The sequence below is a fragment of the Terrapene carolina genome, unplaced genomic scaffold, assembly GCF_002925995.2.
Source record: "Terrapene carolina triunguis isolate 2854851 unplaced genomic scaffold, T_m_triunguis-2.0 Scaffold147, whole genome shotgun sequence".
Lineage (NCBI taxonomy): Eukaryota > Metazoa > Chordata > Testudines > Emydidae > Terrapene > Terrapene triunguis.
In genome coordinates, this window is record NW_020664498.1 from 659,312 (window position 1) to 685,601 (window position 26,290).

The following is a 26,290-nucleotide window of genomic DNA, read 5'->3' on the forward strand; positions in this document are numbered from 1 at the left end:
ACTGAAATAAGAGGCTTTAAGAAACGTAAGAGATCTAAAGTATTTTGGAGTCAGTGGCAGAAATTCAGCTTTATTTGTTTGGCTACTGAAGTGTTGTATTTGTTCTACAAGCCAGGTAAACTGCAATCATCTCATGTAAAACTTCCCAACCCTTGCTTGGATTCTGCAACTTCTTTATCATTTTAAGGACAGATAATGATCTAGCTTACACCTGCATAAATCAGGAGTGACTCTGCTGAGGTTATAAATAGAGCTGGTAGAAAAACAATTTTTGTCAGAATTTTCAAACAAAAATTGAGTTTTCAACTAAATAAAGTTTGTTGTGGACAGTGCCAGCTTTGCATAAAAATTTTGAGTTTTCATTGAAAAAGTGAAAGTCTTTGGTTTTCAGGTGAAAAATTTTTTATTTATTTTTTTTTAAACTATGTAAACTCAAAATTTTCTGTGAAACTTTTTTTGGATTTCTTTCCCTTCATTTTAATCAAAATTTTCTGCAGGAGGGGAAAAAACAACAAGATTTCTAACCAGTTCTAGTTATAAACTGGCAGAATCCAAATTAGGCTCACAAAAAGTGTATCTAGGTCTGTGCCACATGGGACCACAAACTGAAGCACAGGCTGATGAACCTGGGAGGTAACAATAGCAAGAGCTGACAGAGCCAAATCACCCAGGGAACACATTCAAAGAAGAGCTGGAAACTATATCAGTGCCTGTGTTCATGACAGAACAGAAATGTGCAACAGTATTGTGACATTCTTTCTCCTTGAGTCCTATGGAAACCCCCTCCAAAAGTCTGCAGTTTTGTGGTCTTTCTCCACAGCATCACCTCCCATAGAACTCAGGTATTTTCCACACAAGAAAACTCTGCACACTGAAAATGGTAGGGAAGGGAAGAAGTTTCGTTCAGCCAGAAGGTTCACTGATTCAAAGCCCAATTAAGCCAATGGGAGTCCTTCTATTCACTTCAGTAGGCTTCAGGTTGATCCTTGAGGTGCTCCTCTCCCGCCTCCCTGCTAGCGTCAGTTGGTTTCCAGATACTGTGACCGTGACTCTCTCAATACCAACAATGGCCTTGTGAGCATACATTTCCACCCTGATCTCAGGTAGGAGGTAGCAAGGGATGAAGGGACAGGGAAACCAGGCCCCAGCAACAGGATGCCATAGTTGAATTTTGTACCTGAGGGAGTTTCCAGTCCCACAGAAGGAATGAGTCCCACCCTGACCAGCTGAGACGATTGGAGGGAAACTCCATGAGTCAAAATTGCCGTGTTTTCTTCCCCCCAAACAGATTTTTCCAGTATAAACAACCACCTAGCCCAATATTTGTTCAGTGTTTTGGCATAATCCAGAGACGTGCTGGAGCAGTGTGAAATATTTAATAGTAAAGGACACAGTCAAGAGCCCCCTGCCCTCATATTTCCTATAACTTTCCCACCGCTATTGCTCAAAATCAGATCTTAAATCAGATCTCTGGAACTGAGATTGCTCTGCTTAGTAGTATTTCCCCCTCCAAGTACCCATGATGGGTGTGTGTGGGGGGAGGGAAGGGGGTGGAAATACAGGAATTGAAGCATTTGTTTTGAGATTAACTATAAAAAACATTAACACATGAGGAAAAACAGGGAGGTCATATTTTTGACCTCCAGTCTCGATAATGTCCTTTTCACACTGGTAAACAAGTTTCAAAGTGGATCCACAAAAGATTTAAAATAATAAAGAGACAGGGTGGGTGAGGTAATATCTTTTATTGGACCAACTTCTGTTGGTGAAAGAGACAAGCTTTCGAGCTATACAGTTTCCAGCCTGAAAACCACCTCTTTCACGAACAGAAGTTGGTCCAATAAAAGATATTACTTCACCCGCCTTATCTCTCTAATATCCTGGGATCAACATGGCTATAACAAAATAATAAAAAGATAATCACGAATGCACCATTCTCCATTTTTCATTTCACCAGCAAGTGCATTATATAAAACTTAAAGTATCAAATCAGGACTAAAAGCACACACATATATCCCACACTAAATGAGCAATAAAGACCAAATTCCATGCATCGATGTTAACCCATAGATTCCATTGACTTTACTGGGAGTGCCATGTGTGCATCCAAGGACAGAATTTGGCTCCATTGGTGTGCTAGCAGTAACAGAGCATAAAATCTCAAACTTGGGAAAAGGCCTCTGGTGCTCAGAATATATCACTCTATTGTCCACTAAGTTACTAATTCCCCCCCACGCACACACTCATTTTTACTGATAAGAAATGCCAAGACAAATACTGTAAAGTTATGGTGGAAACTGTGTGTGTCCCCTTTTGAAGGATATAAAGAGACAACATTCCAGCCTGAAAGTTATTCACTGCGACTTCTTTGTTTTTCTTGGAAAGCCATTGTAACTCTCCACAATTTAATGGAACATAATAAAGCTGAGCTTTATTAAAAGAGGCTCAAATCCACGTCATACTAAACATCCAAGTGCCTTTTTCAAAACTGTATTATCCCAAAGGATAGCTCATTACTGGAGTTAGTTCCAAACTAAAAGACCCTGTAAGCGTTTCCCATATAAAGGACGTTGTGATTCCCAGTGATAATGGCACCGCCTACAAAGCAAAGTATTATTTAAGACTTCTAACCAAGGCTGAAGGCAGAACTGTTTTTTCCTGTGCCTGGAGAAGGTACAAAGGACCTCTTCCTTCTTGCCCATCTTGTGTGTTCATACAGGAAGACAGAGAGGTCAACTGAGGATGCTCCCCCTAAGGTAGGAACGTTCAATTGATTTGGAGATGTAGCCAGGGCCATGCCCTAGCATGAGCTCGTTAACATCACCAAGCAGGCATGGGAAACTACAAGCCACACCTCAATGCAGAGGCAGTGAACCCTGTGTACAGCCTTTCCTTTCTATCCGCTGTACTGCATATGTAAGCGGGGGAATGGTCCCGCTATTGTGGGGAACTTTCTTGGCTTCTGCACTACCCCGGTGAAGTGGGCAAGCGAAAGGATCTGAGTCCTCACTCCCACTTCCTTTACCCAGAGGCCTCCCTGCCCTTGAGGACTCCCCTCCCACCCTCCTGTCTGGCAGAGTCCTCGTAAACCCCGACAAGGCTGGGCCCAGGAATCCGGGGGGGGCTCGACCCCCAACCCTGCTGTGGTCACCCAGGACAGGGGCTAGGGTGTCCCCACTCCAGGGTACTCTCTCTGCACTGGGCACCTCCCTGACCCACTGATCATTTCATACAATTTAAAGCAAATACAAGTTGTTTAATTAACAATTAATTTTAAAAAAGAATAAGGAAAAATGGGAAAGGTTAAAGGAAAACACATCACCCTGCTCTGTGGCAGGGAACATTACAAACTGTGTCTCTGGAACGTCAGGGCAGTTCACAGTCTGTTCCTTGTAGGTCCCAGGCCTCCTTCTCAGGCCCTGGCTGTGTTGCAGGGATGCTGTGGGTTGGACACTTGCAATGGTGGTGGCCACACACCTCCGGGCTTTGAGCTGTGGGACCCTTCTTCCCAGCGTCAGCCCCCCGTCAGGTTAAGGTCCCCCTCCCAATCTGGCCTGCAAGGGCCTTTGTCTGGGGGTGTCTTTCTGTGCTGGGCCCTTTGCCCAAGGTCCCCCCTTGGCTGGCCCCACTTGCTCACCACACCTGGCTCTGTGGCTGCAGCTCTGCTCCCAGCACAGCATTTGCTCTCCCTGGGCTGTGTCTCTGGCTCTGTGGCTGCGTCTCTGGCCCCTCTGGATCTGGCACGGTTCTGCTCTCCACCTCAGCTTGGGCCCCTGCTTTCTCCTTAGCTTGGCCCCACTCAGTCTGACCCAGGCAATTCCAACTCACACGGAGGACGGGACCCACCCTGGCCTCCTATCATGCTGATTAGCCTGCCCGCCCTGTTATTCAGGCTGATCTGGAGCATTGGCCTCTCCCTATTGTTCCTGGGGACTGTCAGTCTCAGGGTCCTGATTTCCCATCGACCCTTCCCCTTTTAGTGCTGGGAGCTAGCCAACCAAAACACCCCCACTGAATGTTAGTAAGGGGGCAACAGTCCCCTTACACATAGGCAGAATGCCTTGGGAAGCTTGTTTGGCCATTACAGCTGGTAATGCCACTACAGCTATTTGTACTTGAAAGCACAGGTTAGCCCAAGTATGTGGGGTGGGGTGTAAAGAGCCACAGAAGTTACGTACAAATGAAGAGAAAATTGTTTGGCAGCTAAAGTTGTTACATATTAACTTGCTCTTTGCTATAAAATCTGACCTCTTCCAAATGCCTTTATAGAAAGAGATGCCCTTAGTTTTTTTATTTATTTTGTTCTCTCTCCCTCCCCACCCCCTTCATCTTTGGAAAATGGAACAGGCCTATTAACATACAGAGTTTTCTGGCAATAAAGTAAACCCTGCCCTTTGAAACACATGAATCAGAGAAAATACAATATTTTTTAAAACCCTATACTATTTCCTCATTAAGCAAGTTCTATTTATTAGTACTGTGTAGTACAATATAGCACAGCTTCTTACAAAGCGCTACAAAAGGGAGAAACTCTTGTTAAGGAAACCTGGGTGTGTGTGTGTGTGTGTGTGTGTGTGTGTATATATATATATATACACACACACACACACACACACACACACACTTGGTGGATTAAGACTGTGACCAGAATGATGTTTAAAAAAACAAAAACCAGCCAAAACACTAGCCCTGCTCCAGAAAACCCTATTGAGCCAGACACCTACCCTTGGATTAATGACTCTAAATGCTGTTTCGCCCAGTTTATATTTTTCACAGCAAAACTATTTCAGCATCCAAATACAACATTGCTGCCTCCAGGTTTAAAATAAATGTAGAGCCAGCAGGACATTCTGAAACTCTCAAGATTTTCATTATAGAACTCCAGAAATAAAATCAAGTGTGTGCGTGTGCGTATGTGCGCGCGGGGGAGAACACAACAGATCAGACCTTAATAACAAACTACAGAAGCACCACCACAAATTTCATACAGGTTAGTCAATCACAACTTGCCCCTCCATTCTATCTTCCAGCTGAACCCTTTAAATGTTAAGATGAAAGTTGGGGGACGGTGAAAGCCCATATAGACCATCTTGTCAAATTATAGAGAAATTTAGAAACATCCTTAGACTCAAAAAACAAGACTCCTACTGAAGACGTTATTTTCAACTAGAAAGGCCAGGATTCCTCAATATGCAAAGTATGTTACATAAAATCCTCTAATCCTGTTGGGTAAATACATTATTCATGTGTTATTAGAATAGATTTTTTTTCAACATCACTTTGATTTCAGTCAAGTCCCGTCCACCAGAATCCGAACTTCTCACTCTCTACAGCTGATTTGTCCAGAGCTTCTTGCCTGCTCTGTCAATTTTTCTTGAGCCATTTCTCCATCTCTGTGGTCAGCCACCTCTCCGGGTTATTTTCCCCAAGCACTGCCATAACCTTTTGTCCCCCTCTTCCTAACATTTCCTCAGCCTGGTGCATGCAGTGAGTGACATGTCCAATGAGGAGAAAATGCTTAAGTATCTCATTTCAATACTCATTGTGCCGGAACCAGCTATTTCAACATTCTAAAGCTGAGCAGTTGAAACTGGATTTAGAATACACCCCATTGTGTAAACACAGTGAGCATGTGGCACATGACTTACAATGTCTACATTTCCTCAAGCCACTGATGAAAAGCACAGAAGTGCCAGATATTCCTTCTAACCCCCACATAAACAACAGAAAGAGGGAGTGTCCTCAAAAAACCCCAAAACAACAACTACACACCTACAGTCACCATCTCTCTCCTTGACGTCAATCCCACATCCCTTCATAGCGTTCACCCTTGGTCACAGCCTGAAACTCTGAAAAGCTGTACAAGGTTCTTCCCCAGCAATACAAGCTACCTGACCTGACTCAAAATTCAAACAGAAGGACTCCTTAGCTATCCAGGACAAAAAGGGAAGTGCCTAAGACTAAACAAACAGATCTATCTGTAAGAGACATAGCTCGTAACATGGTTTTGAGACGTTTATGGGGGGGGGGGGCTTACTCTTCAGTAAACTCCAAAAGTAAACCCCCCATATAAACCAATGTGGTTGAGGGGGGGAAAAAAAAATCACAAAAGACAGTATTTGTTTTACAATATGCATAAGACCAAAATGCAAAAAGGTAAATAAAATTATACAGAAAAAGCAGCTTACTTCACTACTAGAGAATTGGTTGGTAATGCTGGCAGAAAGCTTGTTACAAAGGGCAGCAAGAAAAAGCTTCACAAAATTTTAATAGGATGCCCAGAGTTAGAACTCACTGGGCATAGGTGCCATGCTCAAGAGCATGAGAGAAGGAATGTCATGGTCTATTTTTGTTGTAAAATCTCTTTTAATCTAATTAGCATTATAGGCATCACAGTAGTGCTTAAACCAGGGCCCCCTTTGTGTCCTGTACCAAATATATAGTAAGAAAGTCCCTGCCCCAGAGACCTTGCAGTTTTAATAAGACAAGACAAAGGATGGAGGGGAAAAACATGCACACAGGTGAAGTGATCTGGCTAAAGGCTCATAGTAGGTCAGTGGCAAAACTGGGAATAGAATCTAGATCTCCTGAGTCCAGCCCAGCACCGTAATTCTCGAGACCATGCTGCCTCAGCTCCTCTCTCTCTTGTTGGGAAATTCTATCCAAGTGCGGTGTCAATTCTGTCACACTTTACCAATGGCTAATCAAATTAGGCTATAATGCTGAACCCATTTATCAGTCAGTGTAGATGAGGACAAGCCACATTCAGCATCCTATCAGCTAACTATGATTAAACCCAGGGTTGAGCAAGACATAATCATTCTCATCATTAAGTCAGATTTGTCCTGGTTCACATTGAATTAGGGTGACCAGGTGTCCCAATAATATTATAATATTGGGACACCCTCAAATATTTAGGACTTGGTCTTCTATAGGCACTTATTACCCCACCCCCCTTGTTCTGATTTTTCACCCTCGCTATCTGGTCACCCTACGCTGAATGTAAGTCATGTTCATCATTATGTCAGATAAGAGCTCTTTAATATCTCCCTCCCTCCTTCCCCCAAAAAAGGGAGGTATGTGTGTTTATTTTATACAATTTCAAATACTTGTCTAGACTTCCTCCATTTTAAACTGTAGATATGACCTAATTCAATAAAATATTTTAAACCCATTGCAGTAAGTGTAAACATTGTCTCAATCTGTGATTTGACATAAGCCCTATCTCATGTGCAGAAAGTGCCATTCATGGTTTCTCTTTGGGAACCTTTCTGGTTTCCATCCAAGAGACATGTTACTGAGAACCATGTATAATCATCCTTAAAAAGCACTACAGTCTCATTCACCGAGCCTGTGATTCCCTACACAAAGGTGCTTTCAACAACCCGTGAGACGATGGTAAGTGAGGAAAACAAAAAATGAATTCACCTAAAAAAAATCCTCATATTTTAAATGATGTGTTTAAAATTGCTTCCTGGAGCAGAATCAGGAGAAAAACCCATTACTGAAGTTTGCTAATTTTATAACACACCATAATATTACTTCCTTGGAAAACATCCCAACATTTTCTGTCCTGGCTGTTGTGGGGGAGGGGGGGGTGGAGGATGGGGGAATAAAATAAAATAAATCACAGAAGCTGCAGTTACAAATCCTGGTCAAAACAAGGTCAAAGCAGGAGAAAAGAAGCTGTTTCCACCACACAGCAGCTCAGTATGAAGGTTCCTCAATAAAGCAGTTCTGTTAACAAAAGCATACTACAGAGTTCTGTTATATTTTTAATTAGTATTTATTTTCAGCAATACAGAACCGTACCACAGTAGGATCAGAAGCAAAGCTAGTCAATAACTACAAATTTCACATTATTCAGAAAATACTCTGGTGTCAGACATTTCCTAGCATATTTGATTCTGGTATTTAGAGCCTGTTTACTTTCACTTTCAGCCATATTAATTGTTTAAGCCATTTTGTTTCACTTCAGCCTGTACACAGCAACTCAGTTCAACTGCAATCAAACAAGATACACTAGTATCAATATGGATTCCCTGCAACAGAGACTGTGTACTGACCATTACAGCCTGGAAAACTGAAAGCAATCTGTTGATTTCCCTCATAGTTTTCAGGAATTTTGACAGCTGTCATGAGTACCCTTAAACAGACCTCAAACTATTAGAAAAACTTAGTCATTAACACTAAGTAACTAAGGATACATCTAGTGCCATAAAGCCCTGCACAGTGCATGTGACAAAACAATTTTGTGAAACAAAAACATTCAAACAGGAAAATAAACTAAGCTTACATTAAAGCAGATGAAGTGGGCATTCACCCACGAAAGCTTATGCTGCAATACTTCTGTTAGTCTTAAAGGTGCCACAGGACCCTCTGTTGCTTTTTACAGATTCAGACTAACACGGCTACCCCTCTGATAATTAAAGCAGATGTTTTCTGGTCCTGGAATCTAACAGGAACACTAGCCCATAGGAACAGTAGCCCACAAGTTACCTGAATGTAGTGCTACTCTGTTATCTGGATATCAGAGAGGGACTTCATAGGGGATAGATAATTAGAAGAGCATTATTGCCATGACAAAAGAGAGCTATATGTGAGGGTGAGAAGAAGGCTAGACTGGTGGTCTGGTTTAGGAAGGTAAGAAGGTAAAACAATCTTGATGTCACTGGACAAATAAAGACACTTTATGTGAAACACTAATCCTCCTCCCTCACCCTCCCCTCCCACCCCCCACCTCCATGGATATGGAGCTGTTTTCCTCACACACCTGAAAATGGGGTCTCAGTATGGGAAAAGAGCTGCTAGGCAAATGCTTAACTTTGCACCCCGTGAGCAGTTCCATTCATGTCAATGGACTGCTCACAGTGTGTACATTTAAGCATGTGCTTAAGTCTTCGTAGGATCAGGTAGTCAAAAGTTAATGCGGGAGCCAAATGGAGGTGGTGGGGAAAAACAGTGGTGCACGGTTTGGGAACCAGGAGAAAGGTGCCACATGGTAAAATCGAGGACAATCTAGGGAGAAATATGCTAATTCATTCCTACATAACGTGGACACTGCAGCAGCGTCCTTCTAAAGACTACCAACTCCACGGGGACTTGAATTACTGACACACTAAGCCCTTTGTCTAAAATGAAGGTATTTTCCTGTTCAGGGAACGTTTGTTAAGCTGGAGTCAGGATTATATCCATTTATAGAGTGTTTCCCACAACTGCACATGTAGTATCTGAGCATCCTTTATCTGCTCAGAAAAAGAACTTTCCTCCCTTCCTCTTAAGTCAAGTTCTACATTGATTGGTTGCCAATGGTTGTTTGTCTCAGCCAAATGTTTTCTGGATATCCTTGTTTGGGGAAATACTGGCTTGAGTGTGCAACTGGATGCACAAGTTTAAAAGACTGTACATAAGAATTTTTTTTTACCCTTTATTCTTAAGAAACTACTGCATTTTTCTCAAGCAAGACTATATTAAAAACCCTGGAAATTCAAGGTTAACTTAAAAAAAAAAAAAAAGTCAACATGCATTGCAAAGCATGGATAACATTGGCCAAACAGCTGCAACTATGCTCCTGCTCTGCTTTCAGTCTGCAGGATTACCAGAAAAAACAGAAACAAAAACAGAAAACAATCCTCTTTGCTATCAGTATTAGATCTTCAGCACGCCAGCAACTCTGAAAACTGAGAGGATCTAACTGAATAATCTTAGTAGACTCTGTGTACTACAGCACTTAAACCAATGTGCACTCAGTATCATGACGCTACAGTAAATTACTCCTGCCTTCTTTAAGTCACCAGAAGACCACCAGCTTTTCTCTCTCTTGCTCAAAAATGACCACATTTCAGACAACTTCTAATGTACACGGGGTTTCAAGTGGTGTCACACTGTAAGACTCAGTCTGAATAGGTAATAATCATATCTGGATCTAGCAATATCTTAAAGGCCAAACCAAAATTTATATAGTTTGCACACCAAGAAGTAGAGTGACTGCAAAGTTACTTTTAATATCATACTGCTATGAGCTGGGTGAAATCTGGTTATGCGCCCTGGGGGGTCAGGGCTGTGAGGGCTGTCACCACCACCTCCCGTTAGTGTTAAACTCTAGTTTATGAGCTGCCTGAGACTAACAACCGCTGGCCACATAAGCACTGTCTTCCAGGTCTCCGCAGGCCTTGCTCTCTCTGTGCAGACAAGCAATAGGCATATACCAACCCTGCAACCCCCTTGACACATCTCTGTCACTGGACACTCACAGAAATTAACAGGTTTGCAGGCCCCAAAGGGCTAGTATGCACATAGCTATACTGGTACAATTCACAATCAGGTCCTTGACAACTTCACAGCACGGAGATATATTTATAGTGAAAACAATTGTAAGTTTAATAATAAAGATTAAGATCTTAGAGACAGCAAGCAAGGATAACAAGTGGGAACAGAAATAGTTACATAGAAAACAAGGTATAACATGCTTCTTAGAGTCTCAGCTTACCTTTTACAAGCAAACCATCTGTCTAAAAGCAGTCTTGTCTCACCCAAAGCTTTATTGCAGCATTTCCAACCAAGACAAGTTGGGATCCCATTTTCATGAATGTAATTGCACTGATCAATTACTCTCAAGGTGCAGGATAATTGGGTGCTGTCCTTGTCCCCCAGTTACAATGCAGTAAACTTTTGAAGTATACTCCCCACACACCAGTGTTTTGTTCTCCAGTGTGCTCTTTACTGTTGATTTCACATCCCCCAGTTGGTTCCATATGCAAAATGGGTTTCCATTGTGTTGGCTTACAGTGCTTGATTTAGACATGAACATAGGCAGACTGGAGAGTCTACATCCCTTTGTCTGACAAAACTTGTTTGACAAATCTGCCTGGGACACAAACTCTAAGACACATTTTTGCACCTAAACGTAACTCCTTAAAAATCATCATACATACATCTCACAATGATTATGAGTATCAATAAGACATAAGCTTTTATTAGTCACCTCCCACAACCCTTTTTAGACAAATAATATGAAAGCAGCACATTAGGAGTTGCTGTTACAGAAGAGCAAACCCTTTGCCAGTTGGCATTGCAGGGTTCTTAGGGTCACAATGGGTTCAGACTGACACCATACAGCATAGGGATTTCCATTTGGTTATTCTGTATTCATGTTCCCCGAAAGTGTCTGAGATAAAATACACCAAATAAGTCATGAGGTAAACAGACAGCCACGATCTAAGCAAGACATAATTTTGATCCCCGCAAATACAGGGTTCCTGCATCCCTTACTCCCATAAGCAGTTCCGCTGTGCCTGTGCAGTGGCTGACTAATCACCCTTGAAGAACACCCACATAATAAAAGGTAGTAATTTCAGGGCAAGTTTGGTGTCATCATTGAAAAACACTATGCACTTAAGCCTCAATCTTGCAAACTTTAATTCACATGTGTAACTTCATTCACAAAGTTATGGATGTGCTATGCGGAGTGGCACCCATAACTCATAGCCCTTCCACCATGGGGATTTACAGTGCACCCAAGAGAGTGACTAGTGAACCAATTCCTGTTGTGTTATGTCTTGTTTAACAAGGACAGGACAAGAAAGGAGATGGCATTTTGTAAAGTAAGTTGACAGCTATGGGAACAGCTACTTTCACTGTCAAAGCAAGGCCAGTATGCGAGTCAGGCCTGCAACAACCAAAGATTTGACATGTGCAATAGTAGTATAAGGTCTTGTAACAAGTTATTGGCTTTTTATTCTTATATTGGTTCAGGCCATTTTAAAACCCTCTCTATATTAAAGGGACACACACACACACACAGCTCAGTGAAGACAAATACTTTCCCAAGCAGGAAATGATCCCAATTAAACCATCTCACCAGTTCCATGTAGAACGCAGGCATCAGAAGAGCAGGGTTTACAATCCATACAAAATCTGTGGTGAAACAGGCACCCACCTGTTTGGAAGGGACCCCATAAGGGAGGCAGAGAAGCAAACTTGCTCATCAGTCCTTCTCCAGAAGGCACAAGCAGTGAGCATCCATGAATGGTGGAGAGATGTGCTGCCCCAGATCCAGTTTCTGGAGCTGTACGCCAGCCTACATCCCTGGAGGAGGCCTACTGACATTTCTGTCCCCCACTGAAAGCAGAGGAAGCATGGTCAGAGTTCCCTCTAGCAGTCTTACTTGCTAGCTGCACTCCTTACCAGGGGCTACTCTAGAGCCCCAGTGACTGTGGCCTGGCAGTTGCTTCTGCCTCATACTAGAGTTGCATCAGATCGACCACCATCTGCTGCCCCTAACAGGAGTGATTTCAAGCCCTTCCTTCCCCCAACAACTGCTTCAGGATCCTCTCCAGCACCACTGCTACAGCCACTACCCGCAACAAAGCTTGCTTAAGGTCTCCTTAGCCATAGCCACAGCCTGGATGCTGCCTTCTACCTTTGCCCCACACTCTTCGGGTCTGCTGCTCCTCTCTGTTTTAATCAGAATGGTGGGGTAACAGAAATGAATGGTCTTCAGGAGCCCCCCAGATCTGCTGGAATTGCCTTTGGGCTGGAATAAAGCTAGAGAAGGTACCATGCTATTTTGAAAGAGCAGGGTGTGTTCAACTTACCGGAGTTCTACTCTCAGTCTTCAGTTGTTACAACTGAATCAAATGTATCACCATCCAGGGTGGTAATAAAGACAGACAGAGACAGAAAAGAAAGAAAAGAGTTCTACCATATTTAAGAACGGTAACAAACTGTTGCCTTTCTATTCTATTTCCTTGAAGTAGCAAAGGTTTCTTTTACCAGTGGTTAGTGAGGATTCTGCATTTCCCACAAGAGACTTGACAAATCACTGTTCTTCTGAATTACTACCTATACCTTGCGAGTCACCACGTGGCTGGGAAAAAATGCACAATACGTTCAAGGGAGACCTCAATAGGACTACTGTGGAGTTTCAAAGGCTGATTTGATGAAGTGAGCAATTCAGCAGCTCCACACCAAGACTCTTTAAAGATGATTCACAGTAGGTCCCACCTATGTTAGCACAGTTGGTAGTGACTGCCAAACAGCCATCAAATTACAACTTTCAATCTATGTGAAATAAATGGGCAACGTAAGCCCATGTTCTCATCAATATCATACCACCGGGACACCCACATTCTCAGGAAAGGTCATGGACTGAATGAGCTTGGAGACCGAGCTGGTTTCTCAGCCGTGGATGTAGTTCCTCCAAATCAGCCCAACGGTAGGATGGAGGAGCAATACAAAAACATCCACACCTATGCCACTGCACATTTTGTGACATATGCAGGACCACGGTCTCTAGCACAATTCACCAGCATTAAGTCAGAGGAAATCACAGGCAAAGGAAAGAAAATGTCTGTATGCTTATTTTTAAGGGGAACTTTGCATTAGGATTCCAGATGAGTAGGGGAAGGGATAATATGTTAAATAGCATGATATGGAGCAGCCAATCATCGTCAGCTCTTGATTGCTATATCCACAGAAAAGTCCAGCTTTTAACTCCAAAAATCCTGTATTATTTGTATCATTATTATGCAGCTGAACATTTGTTTCCCCAATCATTCTGTTCTGTGCTCTTTGGGATAGTTCAGCCCCTGTGGGTTTGGGGGATTACATTAATGCTCATTAGAGAACTTTTAGTGAATACCAGCATAGTCCATGAGATCTAGTTGTTGTGCAACACACCGCAGTGCCCTAAAATTGAGACTCCTCAAGTACAGACTAAAGCACCACGTAGACAAGCTCTTGGTTTATTAAAAAGTCTCTAAATACATACTGGGGGACAACAAACACCAAAGCCTTTAACTGTGTCTGTACAAGCTTCTAACTTCCCCACCCAGTGTCAAAAGGTCAATTAATTCCATCTCTCAGTTTACAAGCAGCCCTGATTGACCACCATGGTAGTTCATTTTGAAATGCTTCTTATACTTTCAGTCAAAAAACATTTTTGACAATACACACATTATGACACTTGCTTTGAGACACACTGTAAGAACAAGATGTTTGCATAAGGAAAACATCTTCAGCTGACATCAAATGAGGTCTATGAGGTCTTGGAATATATGATGCAATTGAACGGTTATGATTTAATCATAATATTTTCTATAAAGTCACTTGGAGAATAGATAAAACAGCCTCCATACAAATATCATGGATGTTTTTCAGAGTTCAATTACTCCTCGGAGGTTTAGAATATTCTATTTTAAAAGGGCATACGTCCAACACAGCCCAAACCTTGCAAAATTTCAGCCTTTAATATTTAGCCTTTTTGTCTTAATTACTCTGAGTAGGTTTTTTTCAAAGAGTCAAACAGCACTAAAATAACCTTGCCCTTTTCTTTGATATGAAAACACGAACACAGGAAAAAGCAGTGTCATATTTAAGTTGTCTAAAAAAGAAAAAACAAACCATGATGGCAATTTGTATTACAAACCCCCGCCTTGTTTACTGTTTGTTGTATAACAAACTTTATAAGGTGGGGCCTTAGAGAATGTAGCAGCCACCCTCTGTGGCCTAAGTGTTCAGGAATTCTCTCCACCTAGCTCGGGAAAATAAAAAAAGAAATATAGAAGTCTTTCGAAACCTCTATTGCAAATACTTGTATTTCTGTTCCAAAGACTGCAAAAGAAGGGGAAAAATACAACAACAATACCTAGCTCTTAAGGAGACAGACAATCTCATACACACTAGGATGGAAAACCCCAGTGGCTCTCAATCTTTCCAGACTACTGTACCCCTTTCAGGAGTTTGATTTGTCTTGTGTACCCCCAAGTTTCACTTCACTTAAAAACTACTTGCTTACAAAAATCAGACATCAAAATACAAAAAAAAGTGTCACATTACTGAAAAATTGCTTACTTACTCATTTTAGCACATCATTATAAAATAAATCAACTGGAATACAAACAATGTACTTATATTTCACCATATAGTATACAAAGCAGTATAAACAAGTCTGTATGAATTTTAGTTTATACAGACTTCGCTACTGCTTTTTATGTAGCCTGTTGTAAAACTAGAAAAATATCTAGATGAGTTGGTGTGCCCCCTGGAAGACCTCTGCATACCCCTGGTTGAGAAATACTGGCTGGAAGAGACCTTTGTAGAAGCTGTATTTGTGAAACCTATGCAGTATAAATATATGAATGTGCTCTGTAAGTAGGGTGACCAGATCACCACACTAAAATATCGGGACACACTGGGGTGCCATCAGCCCTGCCCACAGTCCACCCCCACTCTGCCCCAGGACCCACTCCCTCCCTGCTCAGCCCCCACACAGCGCCCTTCCTCATCCCCCGGCCTGCCGCTGGCTTGCTGTGTCCCTCCTCAGTCCCCTACCCACCGCTCGCCTCTTCACACCCCCTGCCCGCCCCTCACCCCTACGGCACTGACTTCCCCTCTGCCGGGGGGATGCTCGCCCACCCCCCACCTCTTACCGCCCAAGCATCCACCCTCGCTCTGCCCCCATTCCACCCTTCCCCCAAGTCCCTGCCCCTTCTCCACCTCCTCCCCTGAGCGCGCTGCATACCCGCTCCTCCCCCCTGGAAAGCGCTAAGTGCCGCCAAACAGCTGGTAGGTGGCGGGAAGCACTAAAGGGGGGGAGGAGCGGGGACGCGGTGCACTGGGGGAGGGAGGGGAGAAGGAGACGAGGAGGGGGGAGCTTGGCTGCAAATTTTTCCCCGTGGGTGCTCCAGCCCCAGAGCACCACGGGGTCAGCGCCTCCCTCCCGCTCGCCTCCTCACCCGAATATCGGGACAAATGGTGTCCCGATCGTACATTGATCGGGATGCAGGACAAAGGGTTAAATATCGGGACAGTCCCAATATCAGGACATCCGGTCACCCTATCTGTAAGAAGCTAGCTAGATTTGGCAAGGCCAAGCTCAAAACACAGTTAAATATCAGTCTGCATATAATCAGTCAACAGTTTTTTATGGAGACTAGTGTAACAACATTCACTACATACTTAACTCCCTCAGGTGCTGAATTGTCCAGGAAGTCAATATGCAAAGTACCGTATTCAGTAGTCATACTTTGACTGTGTGCTTTGTTCATTAATGACAGCAAAGAGTTACTGCTGTGCCTCAACTAATTCTTCACAGGCACCAAGTGAACTGTATTTAAATCAGAAATCCATGCATTCCACAGTAATTAAAATTTTACTAAAATAGTCAAAGGGTAGTTAAAAAAAAGAAACGCTTTGTCTACACTAGAAAATTAAGTCAGCTTAACTGCGTCACTCAGAGGTGAGGAAAAAAACCCATTGTAGACAGCGCTACACTGTCTGCTTCTGTCGACTTAGGGGAGGTAGATTACTTACACCGACTGGAAAACCCTTCCTGCCGCTGTAGCTCGTGTCTACACTGAAGTGCTACAACCCTTACAATATGTGACCCTTCCATCACCTCAACCCCAGCACATGTTGAATCAACAAAACAATTTTGAAAAGAACATGGTCAATTTACATCTTTAACATAAAAACACTGGGCAGAATTCAATTTTTAAAAATAATTTTAACAGATATTGATGTTCATTTTAAGTTTTTTTATTTTATCAATTTAAATTTTAACCCAGTTGTATGAAATTATGCCTGGGAGACAGCTATGTGATGACAGACATTGAGATTCAAAAAGTTAAAGTTTTATTAGCCGTTAAAACAAATTATCAACATCATGACAATATCCGTAAGTCAACAAATCATATCTGTTTTCACTATTCATTTGCTTGTCCATTTGTAAAAAGCCTAATTTAAAAGTCTAAATTATTGGATTTTGACCCTGTCAAGCTCCCAAGCAACATTTTTCTTACTTTGCTATCTGTAAACGTTGTCAGTTTGTGTGTATATGGTGAAAGCAACATTTACTGACATTTACCAATACAATCCTTTTAAGCCTAAACATACCATTTCTGAAACCATCTCCTTTCTATATCATCTCCAGATTTTTATCATTACTATTCAAAAAAAAAAAAAAAAAAAATGGTTCCATCAATTTTACAAGTCTTTTCAGCAATGGAGAAACTGACTGACTTTACAGGGGTCCAGCCTGATTATATCCAAAGTTTTGTCAAATGTAGCGGGTACTTGTAACTATCCCAGGTACAATATTTTCAGACAAAATGTGATTTTCAGGCTGGAAGTGTCCCTTTATAAATAACACTGTGCAGGCTGAACAATGCTATTGAAGATCAGCCCAAACCAAAACCCACTTCCCGCAACTCCCATTGGCCAGGAACGGCGAACTGCGGCCACTGGGAGCTGCGGGCGGCCGTGCAAATGTAAATATTTACTGCTGCCCTTTTCACTACCTATATACCTGCAGCACGGCACGATATTTCACCCTGGCAGCTGCAAGAAGGGAAATACAGTATTTGCATAATATCAGAAGCTAAAAAATACAATAAGGTGTCTGTTGTTCAGGTCAACAGCAAACCATTTAGCAGAGATGCTGGGGAGGGGAGCACCATAATTAAAAAAAGGACTACCTCCATCAACACTATTCATTATAAAAGGTGTGTGAAGCATCAGAACACTACTTATTAGTTCTACCTGTGCATTCTATCCCTATATAATTTCTGTATATTGTAGAAAATCTAGCAGGCTCTGTTTTGAGAACCCTGGTGTTTTAGTATCAAACTTCAGATATTTGCCTGTACATTTGAATCATCATCGTTATTCTGATGACAGTGAGCTCCAATCTTCTCTTTCACAGGTTCTCTCTGTGCTACTGTATCTTACCCAAGTCCAGACCCAGATGTCAGATCATTTTCTTCAGCTGAGCAATGACAAAGCTGAGTTTATTGCAGGTGACTTCCTTGCATATTTGTGGTGCCATTGCCTCTAGGTAGGCCCCATGAATAAGGCTACATTTTAGCCACGGGTATTTTTAATAAAAGTCATGGAAAAATTCACGGGCCCATGACCTGTCCATGACTTACTAAAAATACCTGACTAAAACTGGTGGGGGGGGGGGTGTGCTCGGGACACCACGGGTGCTGGGGAGGGAGCACAGGTGCTGGGGAGGGAGTTGCTACCCGGGGAGTGGGGGCGGGCGTGCAGGTGCTCAGGGGGAGGGGGTTGGAGGTGGGGTGGGCTCAGCCTTGCTCCTTACCCAGCTCCTGGGAAGCTGCGGCCCCAAGCCCTGAACCCCCCACACCCAAACTTTTGCTGCTGGGGGGCGGGCCCCCCCCCGAGACTGCCCAGCAGCAGCCAGTACGACTGACCTGGGGGCTGCCCGAGCTGCTCAGGCGGCTCCTGGTCCAGCCGCATGGGGCTGCTGCAGAAGTCACAGGAAGTAACGGAATTCGTGACTTCCATGACAAACACAGAGCCTTACCCATGAACTACTAAATGACTCCTTTGCCTCCAGATTTGCCACAGGATTGTGCTCCACGGCCTAAATTTATTTTTTTTTTAAAAACTACATTTCTAGTGCTTATGGTTGTGCTGAAAAACCTTCCCAGTGTATTCCATCTTCAAACAGCTTAGAGCAATAACTGAAAGAGGGGCAAACTACTTCCCCACTTGTTACAGGGAACATTAACTCTGAAATATAAGCGACAAGAAGTGACAAAATGTTTAAACTGCTTCTTTTCTTACCTTAACATCTAACTTTTATGCTTATTTTACATGGCCAAATTGCTTTTCGAGGCACCCAAAGCCAAAGGTGTCCCTAACCAGTGGTCAAGACTCCATCTTTTCCCCACATAGCTCATATAACGCAGTTAAACACCTATAGCGTTACATTGGGTGTATAAAGTGGTACAGTGAGAAATAAGGGTCTAGGAGTAATGTAAAACTAATGTGATTTGATATCAAAATAAATAACAGAAGGGAAAGAGCACTTGTTGTATTACTCACTTTCAGATTTAATTCAGGATAAGCCTCCATCTGTGAATTTACCTGGAGCGGACACAGGATTTCCACTAAAGAGTACATGGGGCCTTGCCCTTAGAGTCAGCAGCCTTGTTAATATCACAGCTATTGTCACATCTGGCCAACATCTTCGGTCATATCTGTACTCTGACCAGAGCTTCCCTCTTGCCATCTCTAGATTATAATTACATTTCATCCCATGCTGCCTTTTTCCCATGCTACCAGATAGTAAATGGTCCTCCAGAGGCTGCATTTACAGTAACTGGCTGATTTATGAACTAGAAAATAAAATATTCTGTAGGCTTGAGCTCAGGCAAAGAATCGCTGCATGGATTTTTAAGCTAATGCTGCTCCTCCCTCCCCCAACTATTTTTCTAACAACACAGTCATTACACTGGCTTCCCCTTAAATATTATATTACATACAGAGCTGCTTTGAGGACTTTAAGCCCTCTCCACAGATGTGATTTCAAAAAATCATTTTGATAGTTTTGACACCATGATGCTGGCAGACCAGGTAGCTCACACCAAGGTCGCCATGTCTCAAATGAACACTAATACATAGCTGGAATTCATCGGACTCACCTGTGTGTTAGTATTATTAAAATAGGTATTAGAATTCTAAGCACATGTTTAGTGTTCAGATGTTATGAAATGCTTGTAAATTGCTGCATGCATTAATGTCATAATATCTGTATCTCGTGTTATAAGTAGGGCTGTCGATTAATCGCATTTAACTCACGCAATTAACTCAAAAATCGCGATTAATCGCAGTTTTAATCACACTGTTAAACAATAATAGAATACCAATTGAAATTTATTAAATATTTGTGGATGTTTTTCTACATTTTCAAATATATTGATTTCAATTACAACAGACTACAAAGTTATATATTATAACTTTATATTACAAATATTTGCACTGTAAAAATGATAAACAAAAGCATACAAATCATACAAATACTGTAGTGCAATCTCTTTATTTGTAAGTTGCACTTTCACCATATTTTTTTTGTTACATAACTGCACTCAAAAACAAAACAATGTAAAGCTTTAGAGCCTATGAGTCCACTCAGTTCTACTTCTTGTTCAGCCAATTGCAAAGACAAACAAGTTTGTTTACATTTACAGGAGATAATGCTGCCCACTTCTTATTTACAATGTCACCTGAAAGTGAGAACAGGCGTTTGCATGGCACTTTTGTAGCCAGCATTTCAAGATATTTACGTGCCAGATATGTTAAACATTCATATGCCCCTTCATGCTTCAACCACCATTCCAGAGGACATGCTTCCATGCTAATGCCGCTCATTTAAAAAAAAAAAAAATCTTTAATTAAATTTGTGACTCAACTCCTTGGGGAAGAATTGTATGTCTCCTGCTCTGTTTTACCCGCATTCTGCCATATATTTCATGTTATAGCAGTCTCGGATTATGACCTAGCACATGCTGTTCGTTTTAAGAACGCTTTCATTGCAGATTTGACAAAATGCAAAGATTGCTACAGCACTCAACCCAAGGTTTAAGAATCTGAAGTGCCTTCCAAAATCTGAGAGGGACGAGGTGCGGAGCATGCTTTCAGAAATCTTAAAAGAGCAACACTCCGATGCAAAAACTACAGAACCCAAACCACCAAAAAAGAAAAATCAACCTTCTGCTGGTGGCATCTGACTGCTTTGGATCATTATCGAGCAGAACCCATTATCAGCATGGACACATGTCCTCTGGCATGGTGGTTGAAGCACCTAAATATCCTGCGACACTGGCTACAACAGTGCCTTGCAAATGCCTGTTCTTATTTACAATGTCACCTGAAAGTGAGAAGTGGGCACCATTATCTCCCGTAAATGTATACAAACTTGTTTGTCTTAGCAACTGGCTGAACAAGAAGTAGAACTGAGTGGACTCATAGGCTCTGTTTTACATTGTTTTATTTTTGAATACAGTTATTTTTTGTACATAATTCTACATTTGTAAGTTCAACTTTCATGATAAAGAGATTGCACTACAGTACTTGTATAAGGTGAATTGAAAAATACTATTTATTTTAATTTTTACAGTGCAAATATTTGTAAGCAAAATAAATGTAAAATGAGCACTGTACACTTTTTATTCGGTCTTGTAATGGAAATCAATATATTTGAAAATGTAGAAAACATCAAAAAATACTTAAACAATAATAGAATAACATTTATTTAACAGCACAGTTAATCATGCAATTAAACGTAATTAATTTTTTTAATCGCTTGACAGCCCTAGTTATAAGGCAATATTGAAGTGTTTGTAACTGTAAGTCACCAGACAAAAGAGAAGCATTGAGTGTGACATATTAGGGCATGGCTACACTTGCAGATGTAGAGCGCTGTGAGTTAAACCAGCCTTCGTAGAGCGCAGTAGGGAAAGCACTGCAGTCTGTCCACACTGACAGCTTCAAGCGCACTGGCGTGGCCACATTTGCGGCACTTGCAGTGGCATTGGGAGCAGTACATTATGGGCAGCTATCCCAGCATGCAAGTGACTGCAACGTGCTTTTCAAATGGGGGAGGGAGGATGGAATGTGACAGGGAGTGTGTATGTGGGGGGAGAGAAGTGGGTTTTTGGGGTGCTGAGAGTGTGTTAGCATGCTGTCTTGTAAGTTCATATCCCCCTCTCCCTCCCCGCCTCTCTCTCTCTCACTCACTCACTCAAAGCAAACAGTAAATGTTTGTTTTTTCTCAGAGCTGATAAGCAGCCGGCTTCTCCGAAACAGAGCTTTGAAAGGGCATTTCTGTATTCCTGCAGCCAATTTCACAACAATGACAAGAGTGGCCACTTGATTTAAGGGGATTACGGGATTTCCGGAGGCTGATCACAGCACAGTAACGCAACACCTCATTCACACTTGCGCCATGGTGCTCCAGTGGGGGCGCAGCAAACGTTATTCCATTCGCCGAGGTGGAGTGCCAGCAGCGCTGTAGCTGCGGAGTCCGAGTGCTCTACGTGCCTTGCCAGTGTGGATGGGGAGTGAGCTAGGTTGCCCGGGGCTGCTTTATTGCACTGTAACTCGCAAGTGTAGCCAAGGCCTTAGTTTCCAGCAGGAGGTGTTATTTCCTGGCCAAGAAAAGAAGGCCAACACTACTAGCTGGAAACTAAAGCCTTGGCTACACTTGCGAGTTACAGCGCAATAAAGCAGGCCCGGGCGCCCTAGCTCACTCCCCACCAGACGAACCATTGTGGAACATCAGAGGATGAAAGACTTTGTTGACTGCTCCTCCCTTCCCAGGAGATGTGCAAGTGAATTCCTCCCAACAGTTGAACTGCAGAAGATGGGAAGGAATCAAAAGTCCTAGCAAGGAGGAACTGTATCTTTTATGCTGCTTGAACTCTGAAGGGCAAAGATTATTAAGCATAAACAAAAGAATACCAGTGCTTAGTCTAGGTTAGTGCTAAAGAACATAGAAAGTTTGCTTATTATAAAAGTTTCTATTACTTTTGGAAACTTAAGATCGGAACCCATTTGTGTTTATCTACGTTTACCTGCTTTAACCTTGTAAATAACACTTATTTCCTTTTCCTAGTTAGTAACTCTTTAGACAGTTTATTACAAGTTTGGCTACAAGCATTGTTTTTGGTGAGAGATCTAAGGTGCAATTGAACTGGGACAAGGGACTAGTTCTTTGGGACTAGGAGTAATCTGAATATTGTTGTGATTTTTAGTGTAAGGGACCATCTATCACAAGATAGATCAGAGTACCCCAGGGGACTGTCTATGACTCCATGTTAAGGCTGGTACAGTGCTTGAGGAATTTGGCTAGTGATAATTGGCTAGTGAAATCTAAGTGTAAGGGGACTGTTATCCCCCAACTAACATTCAGTGGGGGTGTTTTGGTTGGCTAGCTCCCAGTACTAAAAGGGGAACGGCCAATGGGAAATGAAGTCCCTGAGACTGACAGTCCCCAGGGGCAATGGGGAGAGGCCAAAACTCCAGGTCAGCCTGATTGACAGGACGGGCAAGCTAATCAGAGAGTCAGGAGGCCAGGGGGGTCCCGTCCTCCGTGTGAGCTGGAATTGCCTGGGTCAGACAGAGGGGGGCCGAGCTAAGGAGAGAGCAGAGGCCCAAGCTAAGCTGCTGGGAGCAGAGCTGCAGCCCCAAAGCCAGAGCACAGCCCAGAGAGAGCAGACCTGCCCTGGGAGGAGAGCTGCAGCAACCAGAGCCAGAGGGGCTAGACAAGCAGCCAGGAAGCAGGTCAGAGCTGGGAGCAGAGTCACAGAAACAGCCTGCAGAGCAGACCTGTCCTGTGAACAGAGCTGTAGCAACCAGAGCCAGAGGGGCCAGAAAAGCAGCCCAGGGAGCTGGAGGCAGAGCAGCAGCCGTGCTGAGGCAGAGTGATGCAGTCTGGAGCCGGGTATGGTGAGCAGCTGGGGAGAGCGAGAGGAACCCTAGGCAGTGGGCCCAGCAAAGGGAGATGCCTCAGCCAAGAGGCTCTGCAGGCCAGACTTGGAGGAGGATCGTAACCCTGACAGGGTGGGGGCGACGCTGGGAAGAAGGGTCTTGCCACCTAGAGCCTGAGAGCGTGTGGCCACCGCCAGAGAAGTGTCCGACCCACAGCATCCCTGCAGCAAAGCCAGGGCCTGAGAAGGAGGCCTGGGACCTACAAGAAACAGACTGTGAACTGCCCTGATGTTCCAGAGACACTGTTTGTAATGTTCCCTGCCACAGAGCAGGGTGATGTGTTTCCTTCAACCTTTCCCATTTTTCCTTATTCCTTTTTAAACTAATTGTTAATTAACTAAACTGTATTGCTTTAAATCGTATGTAATGATCAGTGGGTCAGGAAAGCACCCAGTGTGGAGAGAGTACCCCGGAGTGGGGACACTCTAGCCCCTGACCTAGGTGACCACAGCAAGGTTGGGGGGGGGGGTCGAGCCCCCCAGGAATTCTGGGCCCAGCCTTGTCAGGGTTATGAGGACTCTGCCAGACAGAAGAGTGCAAGGGGAGTCCTTGAGGGCAGGGAGGCCTCTGGGTAAAGGAAGTGGGAGCGAGGACTCAGATCCTTCCGCTAGCCCATTTCACCGGGGTAGTGCAGAAGCCAGGAAAGTTCCCCACAATAGCGGGACCATTCCCCCGCTTACATAAGTATAGAACTCAGAACCAATTTGGGGTTTGTGCCCTGGTTCTTAACAGTTTGCCCTGAGGTTGGTACCTATGCTCTTGAGCCACTGCAGGACAGCATGACAGGCTCTCATGATGCAGGACTTCTGGTGACTACTAGGTATAGGATTAGCAGGTGGGATTTCCACAGGAACCTCAGTGAGTCTGGGAACTCTGCCTTGCTCAATAAGGAGATAGATATGAGGCCAAGTTCTCTGCTGGCATAACTCCACTGTAAACAGAGAAAACAGCCTTATATGTATTTTAAGGCTTGGTCTAGAACATTTATTTCTGATGGCTTACCCAATGGCAGTTGTATTTATATATTTTATGGGTTGAGGGAAAGAGCCGCCATGCACACTCCCATCGCATGGTAAGGGGGTGGGGGGAGAGGAGGGTTGGATAAGGGGAAGGAGGTCCCGGGGGGCAGTCAGGGAACAGGGGGCGGTTGGATGGGGTGGAGGTTGGGGGGGCGGGGGCGGTCAGGAGACAGGGAGCGGGGGGATTGGATGGGGGTGGGGTCCCTTGAGGTTGAGGGGTCCCGGGGGGGGGAGACAGGGAGCAGGGGGGGTTGAATAAGGGGTGGGGTCCTGGGGGGGCAGTTAGGGACGGGGGTCCCAGGAGGAGGCGGTCAGGGGAAAAGGAATGTGGGGGGGTTGGATGGGTCGGGGGTCCTGTCAGGGGACAGGGGCAGTCAGGGGACAGGGAGATGGGGGGGTTGGATAGGGGGTGGAGTCCCGGGAGGGGGCGGTCAGAGGACAAGGAGCAGGGGGGGTTGGATGAGTCGGGTTTCTGGGGGGGCAGTCAGGGGGCGGGAAGTGGGAGGGGGTGGATAGGGGGCAGGGGCCAGGCTGTTTGCGAAGGCACAGCCTTCCCTACCTGGCCCTCCATACCGTTTTGCAACCCTGATGTGGCCCTTGGGCCAAAAAGTTTGCCCACCCCTGCCCTATATGCTCCACCTCATGGCAGGGATTCCGATTCATCTGACAGTTCGTTTCTCTGGCTATGTCTACATTTGAGCTGGGATACATGTCTCCCAGCTCACACAGAGGTACCCACGTTAGTGCCTAAAGATAGCAGCGTGTCCACAGTGGCATAGATGACAGCTTAGGCTTGCCACCCCAATACATAGCCAGGGGGTCGGGAAGGATTGTACTCCAGGCCAAGTGGCCGCCTGTGCCACCATGGACACACCGTTATGTTTAGGTGCTAGCTCAAGCAGAGCTAGCGCAGGCACATCTACACAAACTGCTAATCGCACCTCCCCACATGAATAAGAACATAGAACACAAGAATGGCCATAATGGGTCAGACCAATGGTCCATCTAGCCCAATATCCGGTCTTCTGACAGTGGCCAATGCCAGGTGCCCCAGAGGAAATGAACAGAACAGGCAATCAACAAGTGATCCATCTCCTGTCGCCCACTCCCAGCTTCTGGCAAACAGAGGCTAGGGACACTCAGAGTATGGCATTGCATCCCTGCCCATCCGGGTAGGCCCATCAATGGCTATCAGTCCTCCATGAACTTACCTAATTCTTTTTTTAACCCTGTTATAATTGTGGCCTTCACAACATCCCTGGCAATGAGTTCTAGAGATTGACTATATGTTGTGTGAAGAAGTACTTCCTTTTGTTTTAAGCCGGCAGCCTATTAAATTCATTTGGTGACCCCTAGTTCTTGTGTTAAGGAAGTGTTATTTTTTACTCCTCATATTTACTTTCTCCACACCAGTCATGATTTTATAGACCTGTATCATATCCCACCTTAGTTGTCCTTTTTCCAAGCTGAAAAGTCCCAGTCTTCTTAATTTGTCCTCAGATGGCAGACGCTCCATGTTCCTAATCATTTTTGTTGCCCTTTTGTGAACCTTTTCCAATTCCAATATACCTTTTTTGAGACAGGGTGACCACATCTGCACACAGTACTCAAGATGGGGGCATACCATGGATTTATACAGAGGCAACATGATATTTTCTGTCATATTATCTATCCCTTTCTTAATGATTCCCAACATTCTGTTCACTTTTTTGACTGCCGCTGCACACTGAGTGGATGTTTTCAGAGAACTATCCACAATGACTCCAAGATCTCTTTGTTGAGTGGTAACAGCTAATTTAAACCCCATCATTTGATATGTGTAGTTGGGATTATGTTTTCCAATGTGCATTACTTTGCATTTATCAACATTGAATTTCATCTTCCATTTTGTTGCCCAGTCACTCAGGTTTGAGATCCTTTTGTAGCTCTTGGCAGCCTGTCTGGGACTTAACTATCTTGAGTAGTTTTGTACT

At 43.7% G+C, this 26,290-nt stretch overlaps 1 protein-coding gene across 2 annotated transcripts in view; it reads right to left on the bottom strand.

Moving 5' to 3' along the window:
- LOC113406888 (annexin A11-like) overlaps nt 1-26,290 on the bottom strand; it is a 63,832-nt gene that overhangs the window by 35,234 nt on the left and 2,308 nt on the right. Inside the window, exon 1 of one of the 2 annotated variants that reach the window (XM_026653731.1) lies at nt 3,643-3,663. The exons of the other annotated variant lie outside the window; for it this stretch is intronic. The gene's annotated coding sequence lies outside the window, so the exon portion shown is untranslated. Of the gene's footprint in view, nt 1-3,642; nt 3,664-26,290 lie in introns of those variants that run through there. 2 annotated transcript variants of the gene reach the window in all.